The following is a 25,363-nucleotide window of genomic DNA, read 5'->3' on the forward strand; positions in this document are numbered from 1 at the left end:
GTACCAGGGCTATGGAGCTCTGGTTGGGAGTCAATAGGTATCCGGGGGCGAATAGGGCAGGCGTATGGCCATTGCAGGGGCCATAACACGGGAGCGCCTCCCGGTGACTAGGGGCTTAGTAAATATGTGAATGCATGGCATGTTTTGTGGTCAAGTTGTGTTCCTTAGCCCCTAGGTCATCCCAAGCACCTGGTGGGTGCCAGGTTTTTGGATAATCAGACAAACGTGGGGTTGTTTGATTTCGCAGATCCTGACCTCATGCTTGGTGCCAACCCTTACCAATTGCTTGCTAATAAAGTTGTGGCCTTTCTTCCAAACTTGTTGTTATGTGTGGTTATTTGCAGCAGCATCTGAGGCAAAAAACTGTTTACAAAACAGCCAAAGCCCAAATATTAATAAATGGTGAAATGACGAAAGTGTATGATATGCAAAGAGGCATTCATCAAGGGTGCCCACTTTTTCATTTACTTTTTATATTGACTTCAGCAGTGTAGATGACTGCCATTAGAAAAGAAGAAGAAGATAATGTATAATGATTTTTTTTAAAATAGAAGAACTTGAGACAGTGGTTGAAAAGTGGCTGAAGAAGTGGGAGGACAGATGAATAATTGAGAGATTGTCAAGTGGAGAGATTGAAAGGCATATTGAATAGTCATAGGGTTGGCTGTCACCGTGGAATGATGAATCCTGGGAGGACTTTGTACACTGTGGAGTAAGAAAGAGAATATCCGTCCTCATAAAGACCAAACAAAATAAATGTATGCTTGTATGCCATTAATAGGATGCCAGACTCTGTGTTCCTGTTGTTTGGAAGCCCCCCTCCAATGTGCTTTTCTGCCTGGATTGAGGGCATAGATCATGAGTGAGATAATTAAAGTGTCTACCCTCCCCACACCATTTGACTTCATATACTGACTATTTGTGGAGGCTGGAGAAGGGGAACCACCTTGAACACAAGGGTCTCATCCTAGGAGAAAAGATATTAAAGGAATTAGGAAAAGAAGGATCAATGGATTGGTCTCATCAAGGTAACACTTTGAGGACAGCAACTGGGTGAGGTGTATATTTGAGCAAGGATAGGCTGACTGTAAAAAGCTATGAAATTATACAGCCTTGGAAATCCTTGTTTTGCCCTGAGTGTCTGGAGAGGCAGTAAAATGTGAGTTTCTTGGGAGTGAATTCCTAGTCCAACTTCTCTCTAAGAGAATCATGATTTCCTGGTAGAAAATAAGGGAAAATCCTATGGAATTTCCTACAGATGATGTGGCTTGTTCCATGGTTTTTCTGCTCCTCTGTGAGGGCACTATACATTTACTGTACTCTTTTTATGTGTGCAAGGCCTGAATAGTTTCCAGATTTCCCCTCCAAACTGCTGTGCCACAGTGCCAGCTGTCTCTTTGCCCATCCACCCCATTACATTTCAGTGACATTCAGTTTATATATTACCCAAAGCCTGGAAATATTGAAGCATGCATGTTATGCCTAATGCCACATGTGACATTTCTTGAACTGCTTCCAATAGTATTTACCTTTATGAACCATGTGATTTACCTATGTGATCCAGGATAATGGTTTGATAGTCCTGCTCTCAGGTTTTCAAAATGCCCTGAAGTCCTCCTAGAGACAAGTTGCTATATAAAAGACTATATTGTCATTATTTTAACATACTTGAAACCTGTTGTGGAACAAATTACTCTTAAATCCATTTTGAAGACTTACCCTGAGAGAAAGAGTACTTTATAAGCTCCTTTATGTTTAAAATTATGTTCTGAAATTTGTGCCACAAAATTGTTTAAGCAGCAATCAGACTGATGCAACTTTCCACCATGGATTGGCATACAACTCCCATTACCCATGCTTAGGCAGGGATGGTGGTGATGGGAATTATAGTCCAAAATGTTTCCAGGATGCAATATTGTAGGAAGACTGGCTCATTTTTATAGGAGTACTTGCATGTCCTGTGAGCTCAACCTTGGTGACTTGTCTTTACACACAGCTGCAATGTGCTTTGCATACTGATGCTTTTTTAGCCTCAAGCTTATACATATGAATTCTGTTTTGGTTAATATATTTGTGTGTGTGTATGACTTTTCAATACATTAAAAACATGAAAACATACAGAAATTCAACAAAAGAGAGATAGCAAAGAAAGAAAATAGAAGGAACAAGTGAGAAAAGAGAAAAGAACAAAAATAAAAAACAATAAATATTTACATTGATTTCTGACTTGCTTTATGATGGTTATTACTCTTAATGTATAAAATTATACTTATCTAATTTTAAAATAAATACTGGTAAATAGTGTTGGACAGCATGGTGTAATGGTTTGAGTGTTGGACTACAACTCTGGAGGTCAGGGTTTGAGTCCTAGCTTGGCCATAAAGCCCACTGGGTGACCTTGGGAAAATTGCACATGCTTAGCTTCATGGGAAGGTAATGATAAACTTGCCTTCAACAAATCTTGACAAGAAAATCCCATGATAGGGTCACCTTAGGGTTGCCCATAGGTGAGAAATGACTTGAAGGCACCACCACCAACACATGTTGGAGAAGCCATTGTGGTGGAATATTCTTAAGTGCTGGAAAATTATAGTTAGTGAATAAATTCTGGCCTAAATACTCTCATTTTGGAAGTTAAGCAGGGTTAAGCCTGTTTAGTTCTTGCATGCGGGACCACCAAGGAAAACAAGGTGATGTCAAGCTATATTTCAGAGGAAGGCAGTGGCAAGCCACCTCTGAGTATTCCTTGCCTAAGAAACCCCTATGAAATTCATGGAATCACCATAAGTAGGCAGGTGATTTGAAGGCACATGTACAGAGATTCTGTTAGCACCCAGTGTGCTGTAGTGGTTTGAATGTTGGACTAGGATTCCAGGACATCATGTTTTGAATCCCTGTTATGTCAGGGAAACCCATTGGGTGGCCTTGGGCATGTCACACTTTTTCAGTCTCAGAGGAAAGCAATGACAGATCCCTTCTTATCAAATCTTGCTAAGAAAACCCAGTGATAGATTCACGTTAGATCGCAGTAAGTCAGAAATAACTTGAAGGCATATAGCAACAAACAGTAGTGTTGGTTGGTGCCTCCTGGGGAATAGTTGGGTGAACTCAGAGGGATCACTGGAGAGGCAAATGAGTTATTTGAATTTCCACAATCCATATGTCAGAGAAAGGAATCTTCAGACACATGAACTTGAAGATCTTGTCCTTAGTCTTGTTAGTCTGAACTACAGTACACCCATTAAATCATTGGGGTTTACTGTGTATTGGTTCACCATCTAACTTTTGGTTCAATGATCATCCTAACCAATAGAATTCAGGACCATGAGTAAGAAGCTGGAAGGGGACAACCCACACAGTCACGGAAAGGTATTCCTTTAGATCCACATTCTGCTGCTCCCATTGCAAACAAAATCAGTTGACCTTGAGGTCATGAGTATCAAACACCAGTGTGAGGAGAACAGGAGAAATTTACCTAGTTGCACGAAATAATAATGTTGGTCCATTACAATCCATTCCACACACTGAGAAAACTTAACATGCAAAGCTATGTCTGGGTTTCGGAGGATGGCAGATACTGTGTCCTCCGAACCACAGAGGAAAATAATTGCAGAGGATAGTGATAAAAGCAGCCAGTTTGGATAGCATCCAAAATCCATTTCTTTGCATCCTCCAACCTTTGCAATTTTACTCAGTCAGAGGAAGTGTGGTATTTATTATTTCAAGCATTTACCTGTTGCCTCTCAACCCACCAGACAATGCATAAAAGCATTCAAAACATTGAATACAGGATGCAGCTTGGGTTTTGTCCAGTCAGAAGTATGAAGGCCTGAACAGGAATGCTTTGTGCTGCATTATTTTGTTGTCAGTTCCACTTTTACTCTTAAAAACTCTTCAGTACAGTAAGAGAACACATCTGTGGTGCACTGCCTATGTCAGAGGTCTGCGTAACACTGCACTATTGCAAATCATGGATTCTTTTCAAATTGAAAGATAATATTGTAAATCTTGATTTTTGTAATAAATATCACATCTTTGGTTAGAGGCTTGGTTGTGCTTGGTTTGTGTGTATTTCTTATAACAGTAACTTGCTGTTTAACTCACTGCAGAAGGAAAAACAAGAACACACCCTTCTGGTATTTTCTAAAAATGTTAATACCACCCAGGTTAACTTTCCACTAACTTTCATATTGTGGGAACACCCATCACTCCATAATTACAATTTCCATACAGTAAAATGTATAGGTTTATTTTAATTTTTTATTGGTCAAAAATGCTAGCTCTCATTAGTACACATATTTGCTAAACACCTTATAAATAATCAGGAGCCTTTGTGTTGACGTTCGTAATATTAACACTGTACATTAAACTTGTCATGATTTGGCTTTTGGCTGAAAGCTCACTTTTTCCAAGACACAAAATTTCCTATAGCTTTAAAGATTTTTCCTTTTTTTTTTCCTTTGTAGGAATAAGTTGGACTGTGTATTCTGTTTGAATAATAAAAAGAGTAAGAATAATGAAATGTCTTGGCCTTGCTTGAGTGTAATTTCTTGTCTCTTTGGAGTGACCATGTTTTCTGAATGCTTAAATTGTTTCCTTGACTTGCTTAGCAGGGCAACAGGATGGTTATCTCTTTTGGTGATGTATTTAAATGTTTGAAGCAGTTCAGAGAAGTGGAAGAAATTGCATTCCAGTTATGTCCCCCAAAATGCGCTTTGCAGCATTTTGAGATCATCCTCCACAGAGATGTGCTTTTTCCGCTCATACTCTCACATACATTCTCCAGCCTCCCCCCACTGCTTGTCTTTGAGGTTGGCTTGTTTTGCCCTTGTGTGAATGTTATTATAATACAATCACAGTTTCTTTTCCAAGCCATTGGGGTCCAAGTAGTATGTATTATTTATCAGCTCCAAGGTAACTCATATCTGTGCTGAGGGATAGCATCAGGAAAGAATGCAGAATAGTTTGGAAATGGGGGCTGGCTCATTATTACTTTTTTGGAGGCACTTCCTTAAGGTTTGTTCTTTGGCTTTTTGTGTAATAACTGTTGTTTTTAATTTAGTATAGTTACTAATTGGATTTCATGTGTCATAAGACTTTCCAAACCTCTGGCAATATGCTTTTCCTCTTACACATAGGTGAAAAGTCATGCTATCAAAACAGGGAACTAAAAATGCTTTGACTGGGGTCCAACTGAAGTCAGCTGTGGCAGAAAATGTACGCGACAGTGCTTAACATGAATGTTGACTTAACTTGTTTCATTAGATTTCATGGGGCTTAGTTATGACTGACATTAGGAAGATTAGGGTGTGATTTTGCTACCTTCGCACATAGGAAGATGAACATGAAGCAAAGGACATTCATATGGAGTCCAGAAAATATACTATTAAAATTTATTGTTTGTGAAAAGTATTTATCCTGCCTTTCTGCCTGTTGTTAGGTTTCCAAAGTGACTGACAGTAAGTGAGAATGAATACATAATAAAATTCTTTTAAAAGTCAGTGGTGATTTATGTATCTGTTGGGGAGATAATGATGAAAAATGACAATGTCTCATGCCTGGCTTGAGTTATATGTGGGTGACATATGGAATCCTGTTCATTGCAGTGTCCCCCACTAGAATCTCTAACGCTATTCCTAATATTCTGCAGCAGTAGCAGCATCAAAATGAATTTTAAAAAAATATAAAGATGTTACTTAGTTAACGAAATAGATGTGTTCCTAGACATTACTTTTTTAACAAGCTATATGATGCCAGAGGCAGGAATAATATGAAAAGAATAGGGATGGATCCCTGCATGACAAAAAAATAAGCGCAGTTCAGCCTGTTTCAGCAAACTTTTTATTCAGAACTGACAATATATGCACATGTGAAATGAAGGAAGCAGATTGGATAAGTCTTTTGTGAGTAAATGAAAGCACTTCCAAAATGCATCCAGGGATGACTTTCTTTCAAAAGCCTCTTCTTTTGATTTCCATTTTGGTAGACAAACTTTTAGACTACTTAAAAACATGTTGGGATGCAAGGTGAGGCAGGCTTATATGTTCTCCCTTTTTCTCTCTGTTTTATTATTCCCACATGCTCTGTAAGGGAGTCTGGAGGCAATTGGTGTTTACCTTGTCTGTTGTAGGCAGGCACACATAGCTGCCATGAATACCATTTTTGGGAGAAAGATGGGATATAAATCCAATAAATTAATAAATATGATCAGCTAGAGCAGAATCCCATTCTTTTCCACTCAAACTTCATTGCATTGTTTACTGCAAACATACACTGCTGCAACCTGACACCAAAAGTCCATGTTACTCCAATTTTTGAATTGGACATACTTATTTTCAAAGGAAATTTTGCAAGTAAGAACAAACAAACCAGTCCTTTGTGGATGGGAGGGATGTACCCATCTGACTGGTGTAACTTTTACATCCTTGCCTTGGTTCTTGCTTCAGTTTCTATAGCTGGTGTGGGTGTTTCAGCTGTTTGAGGGATCCATGGAGATCATAAAAATAGCACTCCTATATGTGCTACTTAGCAACAAGGGAGAGGTATAGAGTGGCCATTTTTACAGAGGAGAGCCATCTGCTTGAAGGCACATTCCTCTCCTTTAATGGCTGTTCACTCCAAATCTGTTGAGAGCAGAAACATGTTGCTCATCCAACATAGTTGTTTGATTTGAAGGTGATGCTTACTTATTATGACCCTATCCTAGGGTTTTCTGGGCAAGATTGATTCAGAGGAGATTTGCCACTGCATTCTTCTGAGATTGAGAGAATATGATTTGCCCAAAGTCATCCCATGGGTTTTCATAACTGAGTCAGGATTTGAACCCTAATATCCTGGGGTCATAGTCCAGCACTCAAACTGCTCTACCACAATGGCTCTCCCATCAAGCACCTGGATAGGAGCCTGAGCAGGCATATGGGTCATCAAGCCTATGACAGTGCAATGTTGTAGTTATAGAGATTGCATCTAAATATCCATGTATACATAAATCAGTGCATACAGTTTCTCCTGTTGCCCTCTTTTTGTGATGATTCCTTTCCTCTTTTGGTGGTGGTGCACAAGTAGTCACTAGCCAAATAGTGCTCAAATTTTTTTTTGTTTGTGGGAGATGCCTCATAGAGATGCCTCATAGAAGCAGATGGGCAGTGTGAAACACTTGGCAAGAAGACCTGATAGAGGCCGAGGGAGGGAGGATATCTAGTCACCAAGACTTAGGTGTTTCTCCTGGCATATTTATTAATAACTTTCTGTTCATTTGAAACGTCTAATTTTATGTGACTTCTCTCCGAAACGGTTAGCCTATATGAATGTTTACCCAGAATGGGAACTTCTAAGAGGGAAAAACTGTATGTGACAAATATTCCTTGGAAAAACAATTTTCCATTTAATTTCCCCAGTTTTTAAAATATATATATGTGTGTGTGTATTCATGAGTGTGTTTGTGTCTTCTGCTTTGGCAAGTACCATTCATCCAAGGGTCTGCTTCATTTTGGATTGTTTCATCAATGAGTTTTCATGGTAAAAGAGAGAGGCAGGCCAGCAACAACAGGCCCTGCCTGAAGGACAAAGAGCCCTCCTTCCGACCACCATCTTGAAGGGGAGAGAGGCAGGCCAGCAACAACAGGCCCTGCCTGAAGGACAAAGAGCCCTCCTTCCGACCACCATCTTGAAGGGGAGAGAGGCAGGCCAGCAACAACAGGCCCTGCCTGAAGGACAAAGAGCCCTCCTTCCGACCACCATCTTGAAGGGGAGAGAGGCAGGCCAGCAACAACAGGCCCTGCCTGAAGGACAAAGAGCCCTCCTTCCGACCACCATCTTGAAGGGGAGAGAGGATTTTTGTATAATTGTATGAGATCGCTGATGTCACTGTTGATGTATTGTATTGCTTTGTGACATGTAGCTTGTATGTTGTGAACCGCTTTGATCTGGAGGAAAAGCGGTATACAAATAAAAATTATTATTATTATTATTATTATTATTATTATTATGGTTTATCGGTGACTCCTGCACAGTGCTAACAAATGTTAGTTATTGTGCAGCTGCCATTTGCTCATTGCGAAAGACGAGACAGAAAGCAGTAGAAAAAGAAGAAGACTGCATTACAAGTGGATAGATTCAATTAAGGAAGCCATGAGCTTGAGTTTGCTAGACCTTAAAGTTGCTGTTGATAGCAGAGATACTTGGAATACCCTTATTCAAGGGGCTGCCATACGTCAAAGTTGACTTGATCGCAGTCAACAGCAACAGAGTGGGTGCTTGTATCAATGGGGTGGGAAAGACTCCATGTGAAACCCCAGAGAATTACAGCAGGGTCTCAGCAGTCCAAGGATGATAAATTATTAAAGGGAACATGGGAGGGGTGTTGATTGATTGACCTCTAAGTCAATCAGAGCCCATGGGGTTCTTCCTTTCAAGTTCCTTTATTTCGGTTTAGTTTGCGGTCTAAAAGGTAACCAGTTCCAGGCTTGGAGAAGCAGTAGGACACAAAAAGTTAATGATAGCAGTAGCAGCAGCAAGAACAAGAAAAATAAGCTTTGGAAGTGAGAGAGGGGCCCTCAAGTTGCCTATCAATAGTTAGCATCTCAACAACAGAATAGGTAGGCAAAATAGTCATGAAGTCTTCCCCACGATGATGAGGTGCATTGTACTTCCATTTCAATTGGTACCCCTTAGTTCAAAACATAGGTATCCATGGCATAGTCATTCCTCTGCAGAAGTTTGAATGTTGAACTGGGACTTGGTAACACCAAGTTGTAGTTCTTACTGAGCCATGGAATTTACTAGAGCTTTGGGCCAATAACTCTCTTTTCACTCTCTCTCTTTCAACCTAGAATAAAATAAGGTGTGTGTGGGGGGGAGGGGGGCAGAATGAAGGCAGAGCATGTTTCTCCTGTAGAGAGATGAGAAATTGGTGTTGATAACAAAGGCCCCATGCAGACAGGCCAAAATAAAGCTGCTTCGGATCACTTTGGAGGTATGCTGTTTAAATGATGCATGTGTCCTAAGAGTCTGGAAGCCACGCCAAAGCCATGATCCAGTCCTAAGGACTAGAGCGTACCTTTGACACAGCTTCTGGCCTTTTAGGACACATGCATCATTTAAACAGCATACCTCCAAATTGACCCGAAGCAGCTTTATTTTGGCCTGTCTGTATGGGGCCAAAGAAATATATAAATCTTGTGATTCACTTTGCTGTCTTTTTTGCTATGCATTTCTTGGTTTGGCAGTGCATAAGTGGCCATGCTACCTGGTTATATATTTCTTTCAGGACTGTAGTATTGTTCATTTAGCTTTAAGAAGGGGATTAGACTAAGTAATGGTGGGATAGGGCTGCTAATGTCTGGTTATATGGTTATTAATACATGACAAATCAGAATGACCAGAAGTGAACTGGGTCATGAAGGCAAGAACCCTATCCACTTCTGGGCTTCCCAGCAGTATCTAGTTGACCATTGAGTTAAACAAGATGCTGGACAAAATAGTCCTTTGGGCTGCTCCAACAAGGCTCTTAGATTCTTTATATTTGCTTGGGAATTCTTCCTATTTCTGTTTAATCAGAATGACCAGAAGTGAACTGAGTCATGAAAGCACGAACCCTATCCACTTTTGGGCTTCCCAGCAGTATCTAGCTGACCAGCAGTAAGGAGCCCTGGTGGCACAGTGGTTAAATGCCTGTACTGCAGCCACTCACTCAAAACCATAAGGTTGCGAGTTCAAGACCAGAAAAAAGGGCTCAAGCTTGACTCAGGCTTGCATCCTTCTGAGGTCGCTAAAATGAGTACCCAGATTGTTGGGGGCAAATTAGCTTACAGTTGTAAACCGCTTAGACACTGCTTAGGCGGTATGAAGCAGTATATAAATGAAGCGTGTTTGCTTGTTTTGTTTATGTGTCATATGTATTTGGAATTGATGTGAGTAGAATTTAAATGTGTTGTGCATTTGAACATTTTGTATAAGTTGACATTTCATAAGAGCACTTAAAATACATATTTAGCAGGGGCATCACTAGGACTGAACCAGGAAGCTGGTGTCTCACAATCTGAAGGGTTTCCAGATGTGATCTCCCCTTGTTGTGTTGTTCTTGTACTCCTCCTCCTCCTTGTTCAGTCTTCCCATTCTTCAGAACTGCTACAGAGGCTGGTGTAATCTCCAGGTCTCCACTATGTAGTCCTCTCTCTTGGTGGTTGGGTGAAGTAACTCTAAGAAAATGTGTCCAGTTCAAAGTAAATTTCTATGTACCAGCTAGAGATCTTAAAATAACTGTCAGATGGAAGTGAAATAGAAAGGAAGACTAATTCTCATAAAGAGGAATGAAAAGGGAAGTGTTCCAGAATCCATTAATTTAAGCAATAACCTAAGGTGTTTTGCAATGTTCCTCTCTCATTTGTGGCCAAGCTAGAAATGGTGAAGGATAAATTTACATCCTTTGGTTTTCTGCCATTATTCAGTAATGATGTAGCTTCACTGTGAAATGGCAAAATGTAGCTATAAGTGCTAGACTAATTGAGTAAAACAAACAGTATCACGAGACAGAACGTCTCATGGCCCTGAGCATTTTTTGCAAGGTGGGAGCAAAGTGTAGAGTTGCATGAACAGAACAGGATTGATACCAGAGTTATATGAAATAGTATACATGCTGTGGGTTTGAATCTTTGGTATAAAATGGTGTTCACAATAGTGTTTAATGGACCTGCTTCTATTACTTTACTTAATGACTTTCTTGTTGGTGCCACCTTATAAGATAAAAAATAAAATAAAAATAAAAACAGTGTAAAAAGCTTCCACTGTTGACCTATGCCATTTTAAACAGAGAGTTACCTGCCTTGCCATACCTTTGAGTCTCTTAGTCTTGTGAGCAATCCCCACTAAAAATGGCACAGGACCACAGTGAAGGCAGCAGCAAATAATCCTTGATTAATCAAATCCAAGTCAAACCTGCAAATGTGGAGAGCTGACTGTGTGCCCCAAATAAGTGTGTACTATGATTGCAGCCTTCATTTCATTAAAAATAACTCAGACTTTTGAGAAAATATTGTTGGGACAAGGGCGTAAATATATAGAGAGAGAGATGGAAAAGGGGACTCAAGTTTGACAACTCATAAACCACCATTCACACAGTGTGTATGACTCCCACCTGCAATTTCAAAACCTTTGCAATGTACAGTATATATCTGCTTCTGCTCCTCTTTATGTACCTGCCTATGAATCAGTATATAATACATAGATAATAAAAGGGTGTTTTGTTCACTGAGCATATGACACAGTAAGCCAGCTCTCCCCCCCCCCCACTCTGTTGGCTTTCCCCATTTAAAGATTTTTTTTGGCAAGACTTTGGATGTACAATATTAGCCAAAAGTTGGATGTACCCAGTATTTCATTACTCTTTATGAAAGGAGGACTTTGAGGAGGCCGTGTGTGCTGGTTCATTGCCTTGCAAGTGATCCAATTTCTAGTCAATGAAAGATTTCTGTTGATATATACCAGTCACTGCTGGATTTAGTGCCTGATAAATAGCATTTTATCAATGCTGGGAGGATAACAAATGTAATCCACCAGGTGGATTGATTTAAATCAGTATTTAAAATCAAATTTTAAAATCTTCAAGACAAAAAAGGGGGAATTTAAATAATTGATCATTCAATTAAATTATCATTTCTCATTGATATGACATCATATATTTCCTCCACATTGGCACAAATCTGACAACTTATTTTCTCTTCTTTCTTGTAAGGAGGTCACATTTTAATCCTTAAATTTAAGGTAAGGTTTCTTGTTGTGTGCCTTCAAGTTGTTTCTGATTATGCTGACCTTAAGGCAAATGTATCATGGGGTTTTCTTGGCAAATTTGTTCAGAGGAGGTTTGCCATTACTTTCTCACCATTTTTTTTTCTTGTCAAGGGTCAGACTCCTTTAGTGGGAATTTCTCAAGAACTATGTGCCAGTTGTGGCTGAAGACAGGCCTGGCCGTATCATGGGGCAGTTCTCTTAAGTAGAAGTTTTTTGGGTATCATGAAGGGGCTGGACATAGGCAGTAGCTTATTTTGTTCCTTTTAATTGCCAGGCATGGGGATAAATGCTTGTGGTATTTTTATCTATCTGTGCCAAAATAACTTGGCTGAATTTATCAGTATGCAAAGGGAACTTGTAGCACTTTTGAGACTTAATTGTGTGAAAGACATTATAGCATAAGATTTTGAAGACTTGGTCTACTTCCTCAGATGCATGGAGTGAACTGGTGCCCAGAAAGGGCACCAGTTCACTTCATACAGCTGGGGAAATAGACCAAGTTTATAAAAGTTTGTGCTACAGTTTTTTTCACACAGTCAGTTTCAAAGATGCTACAAGATCCCTTTGCAAAGTGATATTCCAAACTAACACAGCTTTGTCTCTAAATTCTATCTCTATTGGATGGATTTAGGTACTTTGCTGAGAACATGAGGCATTTGTTGTTTTGCCTTAGCAAAATATCATGGGTTACCTCTGAGTTGGTTGGTCTTCAACCAGACCTAGCGTACTGAAGCCAAAAATGCACGGGGACACCTCTTTTTCCTCCTTTCCATTTGACAACTTTCTTTGTCATCATTTTCACTTCCTAGTGGGTTTCCAAACTAATCTTGAAAAGGTCTGCATCAGAAGTTGGAAAAATTATTTTGTTTGGAATGTAGCTACTTGAATTCTCCAGTCAGCCTGGGCAGTGGTTATAGACAAGACCTTTTTAAGAAGTGAGTAACAGGAAAATTATAGTCAAGTTGTCAAGCTATAAAAATGAGCCTAGTTGTGCTTATTGGGTAAATAAACTCAGTGGATTACCTGAATCTTCTGAGAGAGTACTTTCTCACTTTAAATAATTAGAGAAACCCTTCCTCTTCTTTTTGTTAAACAAACAGAATGATGATCCACAGACACAGCCTGCTGAATACTTACTACTGCACAGTGGTTGCTTGTTGTAACAAGATGTTCTTGGCTGCTTAGTCTGTATACTTATTATGTAGAATATACAGAAACTATGTATTTCTGTCTATGGCACACGATGCTGATTCCTTAGCAGGGTTTCCAACCAATGTGAGTTTTGTAAGCATGTTTGAACAAACTCTTTGTGCTCAACCCGCAAAGATCTTTAATTTGTTGTTGTGGGTGGGGTGGGGCTGCCTAAATGTTCAGCTGTCTCCTGCTCTTTGGCAGTGGCTTCCTCCTGAGGAGGGAGCTGTCGCTGTAGTGAAGCCTGGGTGGGTGCACTTACCTCTTCTCACCTTGTGGTAGAAGGAGGATCCGACTGGGTGTCACCCCTTCTTTGAGATGTCACCCAGTGTGGGCTGTACTCTCTACACCCCCTCCAGTGATGCCAATGCCATGGATGACCATGTAGGTTACAGAAGGAATGTTAGATCTAACATTAGATCCATAGCAGCGTATCTTGTGTGTAGTGGTTTTACAACTGCAAAATGTTGTGTCTTGAATTATGACCACCTCCCTCCCCCCCCCCCCCCTGGAGTGGTAGGAAATGGTAAAATCTGGGTAAAGATCTAAATATCTTATCTGATTAGTTTAAACCCACATCATTCCAACAGAAAGAGATAAAAAAGTCAGTTTTGTGTCAACCATAACGCATGGCAAATTTGTTCCAAAGTAGTCATTGATTTTCAGCAGCTATAGTCTTGGGCATAGCCTGAAAGCCAATAATTGATCAGTCTCATGGAAGTCAAGCTGGTCATTTTCTCAATGGGAGAATGTCTTGGAATCCTATATTTGTAGCTTTAAGTTCTGTTGTAGAAAGATGTGAAATAAGCCCTATATTGTTCATCTCTGAGCGTATGGTTATACCATCGCTAGCATTAGCCAGTGGTTACATTTACATCCCAGCTTTTGTCCAAAGAGCTTAAGGCACTACATATGGCTCTCCTTCCCACTTTATCTTCACAGTAATCCTGCATTGGAGACCAGGCTGAGAGAGACAGCAACTGGCCCAAGGTCACCCAAAGTGTTCATGGCACAGAAAGGATTAGAACTCAAATATCCTAAATCCCAATCTACCTATGATCAGGATGGACAAACTACATGTGGCCTCCAAGCCTCTTTTTCTAGCCCTCATCCCTCCATCATCCAAACCTCCTTAAATAAATAAACAAGCAAGCAAACAATATTGAGACAAAACAAAAAATAAAACCTCTATCCAAAAGTGCCCCCGCACTTGATTTTTTGCCAAGTTGCCCAGCCTTGTTGATTTGATTTTCCCCCCTTTTGGCTAAAAAATCTACATGGTGGGAAACAGATTTTTTTTCCTAGTTATTTTCTGGTCACATTTTTGGCTAGTTTTCACCACAAAATATGCAAGTTTGACCTGCTGAGAGGGTGCAGAACAAAAAAAATATAAACAAATAAATAAATAAAAAATGCCCTCTCTACTTCTCCATAGTTGTTTCCCTCTGCATTTCACCATACTGGCTCTGTTAAAACTTCTGCCCCAAATCTTTCTCAGTATTTTGTGAATATGCTTGGCACTGAACCCAGAGGAATGTTGGACCAACATGGGACTCTTTTGGGAAAGGCCATGGGGATGTTCCCAAAGCTCCCCATCCCTTTGAAGTCCTGCAGGAGAAAAGAAAGTTGCCAAGGGAATAGCGCTGCACATGTTAAATGTTGACTAATTAGTGAGTGACTAAGGTTTATTTACACATTTCAAGGAAAAGGAGCAGCTGTGTATGAATCATGTTTTCTTGGCACATACACATACACACTTGTCTAGAAAATGGTTTAAGAATTACCCAGACCTGTCTGCAGAGTTTGACTTGCAATGCTCTCAGGCATAATCCAAGTGAATCTGAAAAGATTGCTGGCAGCTCTAGAAGTGTATGTGATATTGATTCCATGAGCTGTTTTGCTTCTAGGGGGGCTTTGCCTGTTTGCTGTTCATATGCGCCTGTCCCAGTGCATGGCTAAATTGCCCTTTTGGACTTCAGCTTGAGTTTGGATAGGTTCATATGGGAATATATGGTCCTTCAAATAGCCTGTTTGACTTGAAAGCACATAACAGCAAACATGGAAGACTGTCCCACAGCTAGCATTACATCCTGGAAGCCTTAGAGGACATACTAAGCCTAAGAGGTCATACCATTTAGGAAACATTTAGGATATTTTAGAAAATGTATACCTATTCATGATAACTGTTGCTGCATCCTAAGGAATCCTGGGAGTTCTTAGCTAGAAGGTTCTACCCAAGTTATAGCATAAGATCATTCTAACTAAGAATTCTGCATGTGTAACCAATCTACAAATCCCAGGATTGTGTAGGTTTGAGGTATGACAGTTAAAGTGGCATCATGTACAGTGTGCATTCACTCATTGGCTGGAATCCAACATTAGCCATAGGAAAAAGCCTACAGGTGAAGGAAGAAAGATATTAGTGAGTCAGGGTTCTTGGAGTTGGCATATTTTCTTTGCCTTCTTTCACCACCATAGTGCCATCTTTTTTTTTTGGGGGGGGGGGATGCAACTGCTGGTGTAGTGTTCTAGCAGGATTCCAGCCTTAATCTAATTCATATAAGAATAGAAAAGTCAGAGGAAATTTGCCTTCATCCAGATAAAACTAAGAACAGTGTCACCTAGTGACTGAATTGTATAATTATACTATCCACATAGTAACTAGCAAGTGTGCTTGAGGTAAATAACTAAATTCACCTAAATGTGTGCTGGCTTGATCTGTACTGAGACCATCTCATCTGGGTGGCTAGGAGAGGTATAAACCTGCACCAGCATTTTTTAAAAAAAATTCAAAATTCATTGCCCATCCTTTGTGAAGGTTAGAAGAGTATCACTGGTATCAGTGGAGTTTCCCTCTTCCCTTTTAAAAGGGAGATTTTAAAATTGTGTGTGTGTGTTTTAAATAAAATCTGGTTATGGGAGAAGGGTTTTGAATCAGTGGTCTGAATGTGGATTAGGATCACATGTGCTTACATGAAAATGATCCTACAGTTTCAAGCCCCCATGGCTATAAGGAAGAATCCTGCTACAATATTCTTCTTTGGCACTACTGTAGTTTTGCTGATACAGCTTGGACTCTTCACTCTGAGCAGACATCTAGATGCAATGTTTGTAGTTGCTGTTTAGGTCTCTAACAGCTAAGGTATATAGTAAACAGTGATACAAATGAGATAATAAACAACAGTAATGTAGTCATGGAAAGCAGGTGTATGAACTTCGCTGTTTTTTTATTTGATGAAATGATGAGCCATTTTGTACTTTTACAGCACTGGTATTGCTGTTAAATTTAATGTTGTTGTTTTTTGTCTCAAAAATGCTGTTGAGGTTGAAGGGAAGTCAAATCAATAGGGAAATCAATAGGCTGATCTCTGACTTGCAGGGATGGTTTTGGCTTCTGTGGCCCTAAGGGGAAGGATGTTGGTTTCCCCAAAGTATTCACAAGAATGTCCCTTTTCTGTAGCTGCTTTTTCATTTTAACATGGCCCAAGGGTTCAGAGATGCATTATTCTACTTTTTCTTATTATTAAGATTTATTTATAAAGTGCTGTAGGTTTACACAGCACTGTACATATGATCAATTAAAATAAAATAAAATAAAGACCTTCCAGTGGCATACACTCTACAAAGAACAATGGAGATTAATACATATATTAAATTAGAAGCAATAAAATAAACAACAAAGGTTAAAACAGCGTAGACTAACAAATCATGTAAGGCCTGGGAATGCTTCCCTAAATAGAATTGTCTTCAACTCAGCTTTGAAGCTGGTTAAAGAAGTAATGGACTGTGCAGGAAGAAGGTTCCATAAATAGGGACCAGCGAGTCAAAAGATGCAGTGGCAAATTGTGAGGTTTATTTTTTCAAAGAAGTTTTGTAGTTCCAGTGATGTCTCAGCTATCTCACATCTAACTTCTAATTCTACACAATTTTATTTTTATCAGTAAAAAGTGTCTTGGTGCGTGGGTGTGTAAGCTTTTAAAGATGGCCAGTCCTATGTACAACAGCAGATAGCAGTGAGTTGCCTATCTGATGTTATGTCTGTTGTTGCTGAAAGTTGCTGAAAGTAAAGACATCTGTAGAATTTTCATAGGTATTTTAAGAATGGGAGGCAGCTGTATGCTTCCAGTGTTTTTAGACTTCATCTCTAATATGCCCTAGGTAGTATGGCCAGGGATTATGGGAGATGTTGTCCATAGTATTTGTAGGGTCAAAGCTTTTCAACCCTGTTTTGTTTGTCTCATATTGCTCTCCACTTCCAAAACTGCGAGTCTCAACATAGTTTTCAAAAGCAGCCTTCTCTCGGCCCCAGTAATGACTGGGTATGATGGGAGATGTAGTCCAACATATCTGGCAGGCCCCAACTTGAAGAAGGCTGTTTAAGATAGTTAACATCTTTTCTTTTAATACAGAAACTTCCTTTCCAAATATTTTACTGTGAAAATAAAGACAGATAATCCTGGCTTGCAGTAATTTTCTTGTTCATCCAGACAGAATTCTGTTTATAATCAATACCTGATTTATTTAATGGTTGCCATGAAGTATTGACTTTTTAGTACTTGGATAACTCTCTTCTTATCACATGCCTGGGAAGGTCTCGTGAATTTCTCCATGTCCTTCTTTGTTTTTGACATTTTGCATTTTAGTTGTTCGCTAATCATGCCTGGGATTTTTGAAAAGCTATTAATACTCGTACCTCTGCAAAGATCAAGCTTAAAGTTTATTTTCTTCTGTCTCTGCCAATAAAAAGACACAGAAATTATTTTATTTGTGGCAGTTTAATTCAATGTTTGAACATTTATAAGATGCATTGCTTGCATAGTAAACCTCTCTTTTTCACTTTTTTTCTACATCCATTTTAATAGATTGCAGTACAAATGGAGAACTAGACGTGCAGTGCGTTTTTAAATTTCTTGCCTAACCTTGCAAAGATCTCTAAAAAAAAGTTATGTCCCTGAAAAAATTCTGATTAAGCTTTACTGCTAGAACTTCTCTGTTAGACATCTTTAGTATGCTGAGGTTCAAAAAAAGTCAAATAAGATCAAAGGCCCACAGTTGTTGTAAATCTACCAATTTACAATAGCTTTCCTTTCAGATTTACAATAGCTTTTATGTATGGTAGCCTGGAGGTCATTTGGTGTGAAATGCAGGGATGGTTCTATCATTAAGGAACTGGAGGCTTTTACATCAGGTGGCAAATTTTGGGTATCATTAAAAAACAGTCTGTTTTTAGGTGTATATTTTTTAATTTGTTGTTGTTGTTGTTACCATCAAATGAAATTCAACTTATGATGACCCTATGAATGAGAGACCTAAAAATCCATTCATCAGCTGCTGGACCAGCTTTTTGAGTCAGCATAAGGTTGTTGTTGTGTCCCTTCACGGCAACCCTAAGGTGAACCTATCATGGGGTTTTCGTGGCAAGATTTGTTCAGAGGAAGTTTGCCATTGCCTTCCTATGAGGCTGGGAGAGTGTAACTTGCCCAAGGTCACCCAGTGGGTTTCATGGCTGATCTGGGATTCGAATCCTGATTTCCAGAGTGCTCAAACCACTACACCATGCTGGTTCTTCCAGTGTAAGGTAGCTTCCTACATTCCTACATTAACAGGAATTTTTTTTTGTCTTATTACTATAGTTATGATGCAGTGTTGTAAGAGGGGTTTTTTCCTGAAAAGGGGCTTGGAAGAGGTAGTGGAGAAAAATACCTTACAGCAATCATTTATAAGCTGGGCCTCAGAAATTAAAGTTAGGGATGGAAATTTGAGTGGCTAATCTGCCCTTTGCACATTTATCCCTTTTAAATTACTTCTTTACCCAGAGGGAGGCTGAAGTGTACAGCTGCTATGAAACATCTTCCCTTGTGGTACTTCAGGCATGGAAGATCATTTTGTAATGAAAGACAAAAAGACACAAGAAACTGGCTCACAGTATCTTTTTCATTTGACATGGTTGGACTCTTGGAGCAAAATGGATATCTCTTTATCTCTAGATTGCATTGTATATTTTAGGAATACTCTTAGTTTTTTGCCTGCAACAAAACAAGAATGTGTAAATTTTTGTGGGGTTGTACACATCTGTCCAAGTTAGTAGACTTTCAGTTTAGAGATGGGCAGTTGGTGGCCCTCAAGAGGTTGCTGAGCTACATCTTTTATTAATCCTAGTCATCAAAGTCTGTGATATACAGGCTGACTTGATTGCAACATGTGGACCACTGTTTCATAGCTCACTTCTGGCCAGACCATCCTGCTATTTGGGCATTCTTTTTGAAGTCTTGTGGAGCTTTGCATCTTGTGTTAGAGAATAATATTGTCATTGAATTGAATCCCCAAATTATCAGGTAGTTTTCATTTAATGTGTTTAAAGAAAACCAGCATGATGCAATTTGAGTTTTGGACTAAGATTCTAGGAGACCAGGTTTCAAATCCCCACTCTGCCATGGTCATCTACTGGGTGGCCTTGGGCAAGTCACACTTTCTCATCCTAAGAGGAAAGCAATGGCAAACACTCCTCTGAAAAAAACTTGCCAAGACAATCATAGGGTAGGGTCACTATAAGTTGGAATCGATTTGATGGCACATGACAGTGACAAAATGTGTTTAAATTTGTATGCTTGCATATACTTACTTGGATTCAGACAGAGTAAGCTGACCTAGGATACCACTTGGTGCTGCATCCAAAGAAGCAGGCTTATATCCACAAAAGTTCATGAGAAAATAAAAACCAATTAATCATAAAAGTGCTGCCACTTGCCCTTCCTTCCACCTCCTTATGCTGACCCAGAACTTCAGCCTAATGCTATGCTGTTGAGGTTAGTCCTCCACGGTATACCTGAGATGTGGTACATGCATGGAATTAAGGTTCTTGTGGAAACTGTTTAGGTATTAGTTTTGAATCTCCAAATGAATTTTCTTAAGAGGGTTAAGGTTAGTAAAAGGAGCTGTGAAGGAACTAAATAAGACCTTAACATGTAAAGATATATAATTAAATTTCAAAGTCGGAATCATCTAAATCATGATATTTCTTATTTCTTTGTATGATTGTGAAAGCAGGACAGTGAAAAAAGCTGACAGGAAAAATTTCAAGTCATTTGAAATGTGGCACTGGAGGAAAGTCTTAGGGATACCATAGCCTGCCAAAAAGCCAAATGAATAGGACATCCAGTTATTGTTTGTGTGCATTATACAGTTTGGGAAAGTGGGGAGGGAATTCCCCAGCATTGAGTTGAGCTCTATGTTGAGCTCAGGTCATAATTCCATTACTTATGAAGATGAGATTATTTTCCTGGGCCCTAAAATGTCTGGTGATGGTTCAGTTAATATATCAAGTCAAAGGCTTGTTTTTGCAGCTTCCCATTATGACTCCCTTTTTGTGGCAAACATGGTTTCCTGTCTGAATCAGCTAATAATGGTTTGTGCTAATGAAAGTTTTGCTTTTGTAATAAAGGCAAGTTATAGTTGCCCATGAAAACAGCCAGTATATATGCTAATCTTCTCAAGTCTGACAGATGTTGGACTACAAGCTCCAGTTTCCCCAGATAGCTAAGTATGCTGGGGCTTTCAGTCCAATATGTCTGAGAGGGTAACAGATGGGGAAGAGTAAGATACATAGTACCGTAGTTCAACTTTGTATTTGAAACAATTCCATGTCATTAACTCATGCCAAAGCCTGGGATTAAAAAGTTTTAAAGTAGTCTCTTGAAAGATGCTTCTGGTTTGATCTGTTGTGAAAATGTTTCTTGTGGTGTTCCAAGAGAGGAGGAATTACATTTGGCATCCTTGGGCAGTTTCCAGCATCACTTAGATGACTATTGATGACACTTAGCTTCAAAGATTTGTCTCTGCCTTTACTGTGAATTTATTTACCCCTTTATTGTTCTTTTTATACTTTACTTTCCTCCAGTGAGCTCAAGGTGGCATTATTGAATCCCTTGCCCCATTTTGTCATCACAACAACTCTATGAGGTAGGTCATGTTGAAAGACAGGGACTAGCTCAAGGTTACCAAGTGAACTGAATGGCACAGTGATGACTAGAAGTTGCCTAAGGCTTTTGGTGGGAAATGTATCCTCAGAATATGGAGGAATCAAGAAAAATGCAACCTGTAGAGTGACAGTCTGGTGAGCAGGTGGGACTCAAGGGAAAAAGAGGAGCAAGTTTCCACAAAGAGCAGAATCCTAAAATGGGATCAATGAATGGTGTGCATTTCAGCACCCTGGACAAAGCCCAAGGATGACTTTTTTGGATTAGTTCTAAACCTGAAATGCTCCCTGGATTGAATTGTGCCTTTCAGCTTTCACCCTCTTGCTGAGAAGAGCAGAGCCTTAAAGAGACAGCGGTACAGAGGGAAAGGCTTGCTAAAATAGCGAAATCTGGTTATTGTGTAGTTCACCTTTTGTGTGATACTTGTTAGTTGTGTGATGGTTTTTGCCAGTCATTGAAGGCTATCCCGCACATCTTTATTTCATGTCTTTGGCATAAAATACGTGGAGCACACAAAAGTAAGCCCTGTTATCTTCCCTTTCTCCCTTCATTGTGTCTGGTTGGACTAGTCTTGAAACTGATAACTGCAGCCCATTCTACAGGCATGGCAAGAAAGACTCAGAAGGAAACCTTCAAGAGTCCAGTTATCCCTGGGGATATGTGTGGCTTCAGGTCCCCATTAAAATCAATAACCCCTTTGAAAGCAAAAAATGGCATCTGTTACTTTGAGTAGCTTTGCTGACAATCAACAGTTGACCAGCTCTTTGGCAGTTCTCCAAGAGCCATCAATGTATAGGAATAACATATGGGAAGTTCCTTGCTTCACATTTCCTTGGTTTTTGGTCTAAGAAAACAGGTGCAGATCTCAGTCTGCTCTTGTTCTGTTCTCCTCCTCCTCCCTCTTCCCCAACCCTCTTATGCACAATATGCAGAGGCTGAAGAGCAACTTAATTAACATATAAATTAATACGGCTACAGTTCTTTGTATAGGGTTGTTCTTCTCCAATGGAGATCCTTCACCTACACCCCCAGAGAGTTGGTGCTTTTCTTATCATTAGCTTGAGTAACTGTGACTGTGAGGCAACAGAAGACAGTTAACCATTTCCTGACAGGATTAGCAGTTGTCGATTTTGTGAAGATTAGCTGCTGAGTAAATATTTCTAGTGCTGAAAGCTGGAAAGTGAAGAAAACAGAGAGATTTGGGGCGGAGGGTTTAATAGAGCCAGTGTGGTGCAATGCAGATATAAACAACTATAAAGAAGTAGGAAGGGAAATTATTATTTTTTACTCCGCACCCTCCCAGCAGGTCACACTTGTGCATTTTTGGCTGAAAACTGGCCAAAAATGTGACCGGGAGATTACTAGAAAAGTGCAAAGATACACAACTGAACACTAAAGCTAGGATTGTCCAAGCCATAGTATTTGTCATCACCATGTATGAATGTGAGAACTGGATGGTGAATAAAGTGGATAGGAAGAAAATCAACTCATTTGAGATGTGGTGCTGGAGAAGAGTGCTGAGGATACTGTGGATTGGCAAAAAGACAGACAAAGGGGTTCTAGAATAGATCAAGCCAGAACTCTCCTTGGAAGACAGGATGTCAAAATTGAGACTATCGTACTTTGGCCACCTCATGAGAAGGCATGATTCAAGGTTAAGTTGAAAAAGGAGGCCACCAGGAGTGGGGACCATTCACCTTTTTAACTTCAAAAAAGTGTGTGTTTTAAACTGTTCTCTTTTAATAAAATGTAAGTAGACATTTCATTCTGCTTCTTGGGGCATCAGCACAGATTCCATTGGATCCTATGGGTGACAAATTGACTCCTGAACCCATGGAACCTCCCTGTTCCCATCACAATGACATAGCACTTCAAAAGCTTTCTTAGATTAAAAAAGCAGGTGTTGGAAGTGGGAGACTTGGGTTATAGTGGTGTTGTGGGCTTATGTTTTTTTTTAAACTGACTCTCTTCCTGTATTTTTAAGGGGACAGAAATATAAGTAAATGAATTGGTGTTTTTTTTTTAAAGCACTGGCTGTCTTCCTGTGCTTTTTAAGAGGACAAAAATATAAGGAAATGACTGTTTCTTCACCACTTGTCTCATTCCTAAGAGAGAAGTGTTTACCCAGCTTAATTGCTGATTTTGGTTAGAACAGAACTAGACTTTATTCAGACATGCTTTTGAGAACTGAATGTTCACAAAGGAAGGCTTTTAATAGGGTGATATAGAGTTTTCTAATTGTACTGGATTTAAGCTCTTTTTAAAATTATTAATTTTGTGTGTGTGTGTGTGTGTGTATATATATATATATTTAATGTCGTTGACAATTATGTCTGTAATTGCTTTTGACTATGTAGTAAGGGATCCCTGATCATCGGAAGAGGGACATTGTAACTGGACACTTGCATCAGTAAATTGTGCACACCAGGCTGTAAAGTAAAGTCAGCTGACAAGAATTATCAGTAAAGAAAAGTGGCCCAAGCAGCTACAAGATCTCTCTACATATGTAGAAGTTGTAGCATAAGCTTTCATAGACTTGGTCTACATCTTCAGACCAAGTTATGACAGCTTATGCTACAAGTTCTCAACATAGTTAGTTTCAAAGGTGCTACAACTCCCCTTGCATACTGATATTCCGGACTAACATAGCTATATGTCTCAATCTTTTACCATTGTCTCTACTAAGCTTGGCTCCCAAGAGCTGTCAAAGACTCCCCTACCCTGCTCTGTAAATTTGTCATCAAATCCAAGTGTATGTGACTATTTTAGTGTCTGTGAATCATGTTTTCCTCAAACTGGTGTGTTGAGCAAGGACAGTGATTTTAAAATTCACATTTTCTTTTCTGCCTGCTTTACACTGAATGTGTTCCTTAACTAAGTGCTAAATTTCTCTACTCAATCTTTAGCTCTGTTTATACTCTGACATACTCAGTCAGAGTAGCTAAAGGAAAAGGTTTTCAAGATCATCTTAACTTGTTGCCTGCAAGAGTGATCTTGAAAAACCCACATAGTGGGCAGTACTGGCTAGATCAGACATTTGATGCACAGCTACTTTAGCAGTGTGTGTGTGTGTGTGTGTGTGTGTGTGTGTGAGAGAGAGAGAGAGAGAGAGAGAGAGAGAGATTCCAATCAATAGAGATTTTCACCAGAAACTTGTCTTAACAAGCTCTCAGTCTTTAAAATCAAAGAAGAGCTGCCCATCTGCAAATGTCATAGTCTAAACAACATAGCCTAAATATCTCAAAGGTACCAGATCCTATCTGATCTTGGACAGTAAGCTGTGCCAGCCCTAGATAGTACTTGGATGGGAGACTGCCAAAGAATACCAGGCACAGTAGGCTATATTTCAGAGGAAGGAAATGGCAAAACCACCTCTTGAGTATCCCTTGCCCAAGAAAGCCCTATGAAAGTGGTTGCCATAAATCTACAGGTGAGTTGAAAGGGGACACACACACACACACACACACACACACACACACACACCAACTGGGTGGGGTGGCACATGCCCTGACTGCATCTTTGTGTAATTTAGCCTTGTGTAATGTTATATAGAAATGAGTCTTGAGAAGGAAGGGATCTGAAGAATGAGGGAGAAAGTAGGAAACAGGAAGCAAGAGAAGCATGCCTGAAGATCTAGGGCTAAAAGCAGGGGAGAAAGATGAGATATTGGGCCCAGACAGGCGAAAATAAAGCTGCTTTGGATCACTTTGGAGTTATGCTGTTTAAAAGACATATGCATCTTAAGAGGCCAGAAGCTGCACCAAAGCTGTGCTCCAGTCCTTAGGACTGGAGTGTGGCTTTGGCCTGGCTTCCAGCCTCATAAGACATACATCATTTAAACAGCATACCTCCAAAGCGCCTGAAGCAGTTTTATTTTGGCCTGTCTGTTTGGGCCCATTTCATCTCTTTCAAATCTAGAGCATTCACTTATCAACATGAAACTCTTGAAATCTTTGATGAGGCAGAGAGAGAACTTCCTGCAACAATTTCTGCTTAGAGGTGTAGTTTTAAAGTCCTCCAACTCATATTACTGATGCTGAGCTTCAGGGTGCATCCAGGGAAAATGCATACAAAAGGTCAGTGCATGAGAGAGAGAGAGAGAGAGAGAGAGAGAGATTGTTAGTTTCCCAGCAGGCAGCACCAGTCATGGAGCATGGCTTGGCATGGCACCTTTTCCCATCATTTTGTAAGACAACAACTCCTTCTTCATTCTTGCCTTGGTTCATTTCCAGGATGTGCTTTCAAGACTGCCTGAATAAATGTTTGACCATAGTCTGAGGATCAAGGAACTGTATGTATTTCCAGTTGTGTTGTTGCCTTTCTGTGAATAGCAGTAGAGACTTGTTTACACTTTGTGGATGTCACAAAGAGGCAGAGAACCTTGGCATGCATGGTTCTCCTACTCAGAC

The 25,363-nt window shown here is 39.8% G+C and overlaps 1 protein-coding gene across 2 annotated transcripts in view; it reads left to right on the forward strand.

Moving 5' to 3' along the window:
• Positions 1-25,363, forward strand: part of CHST11 (carbohydrate sulfotransferase 11) — a 241,179-nt gene that overhangs the window by 14,314 nt on the left and 201,502 nt on the right. The window lies entirely within an intron of this gene.

Source organism: Sceloporus occidentalis, unplaced genomic scaffold (genome assembly GCF_023333645.1).
Source record: "Sceloporus occidentalis isolate IW3139 unplaced genomic scaffold, rSceOcc1.0.p SCAF_5, whole genome shotgun sequence".
Classification (NCBI taxonomy): Eukaryota; Metazoa; Chordata; class Lepidosauria; order Squamata; family Phrynosomatidae; genus Sceloporus; species Sceloporus occidentalis.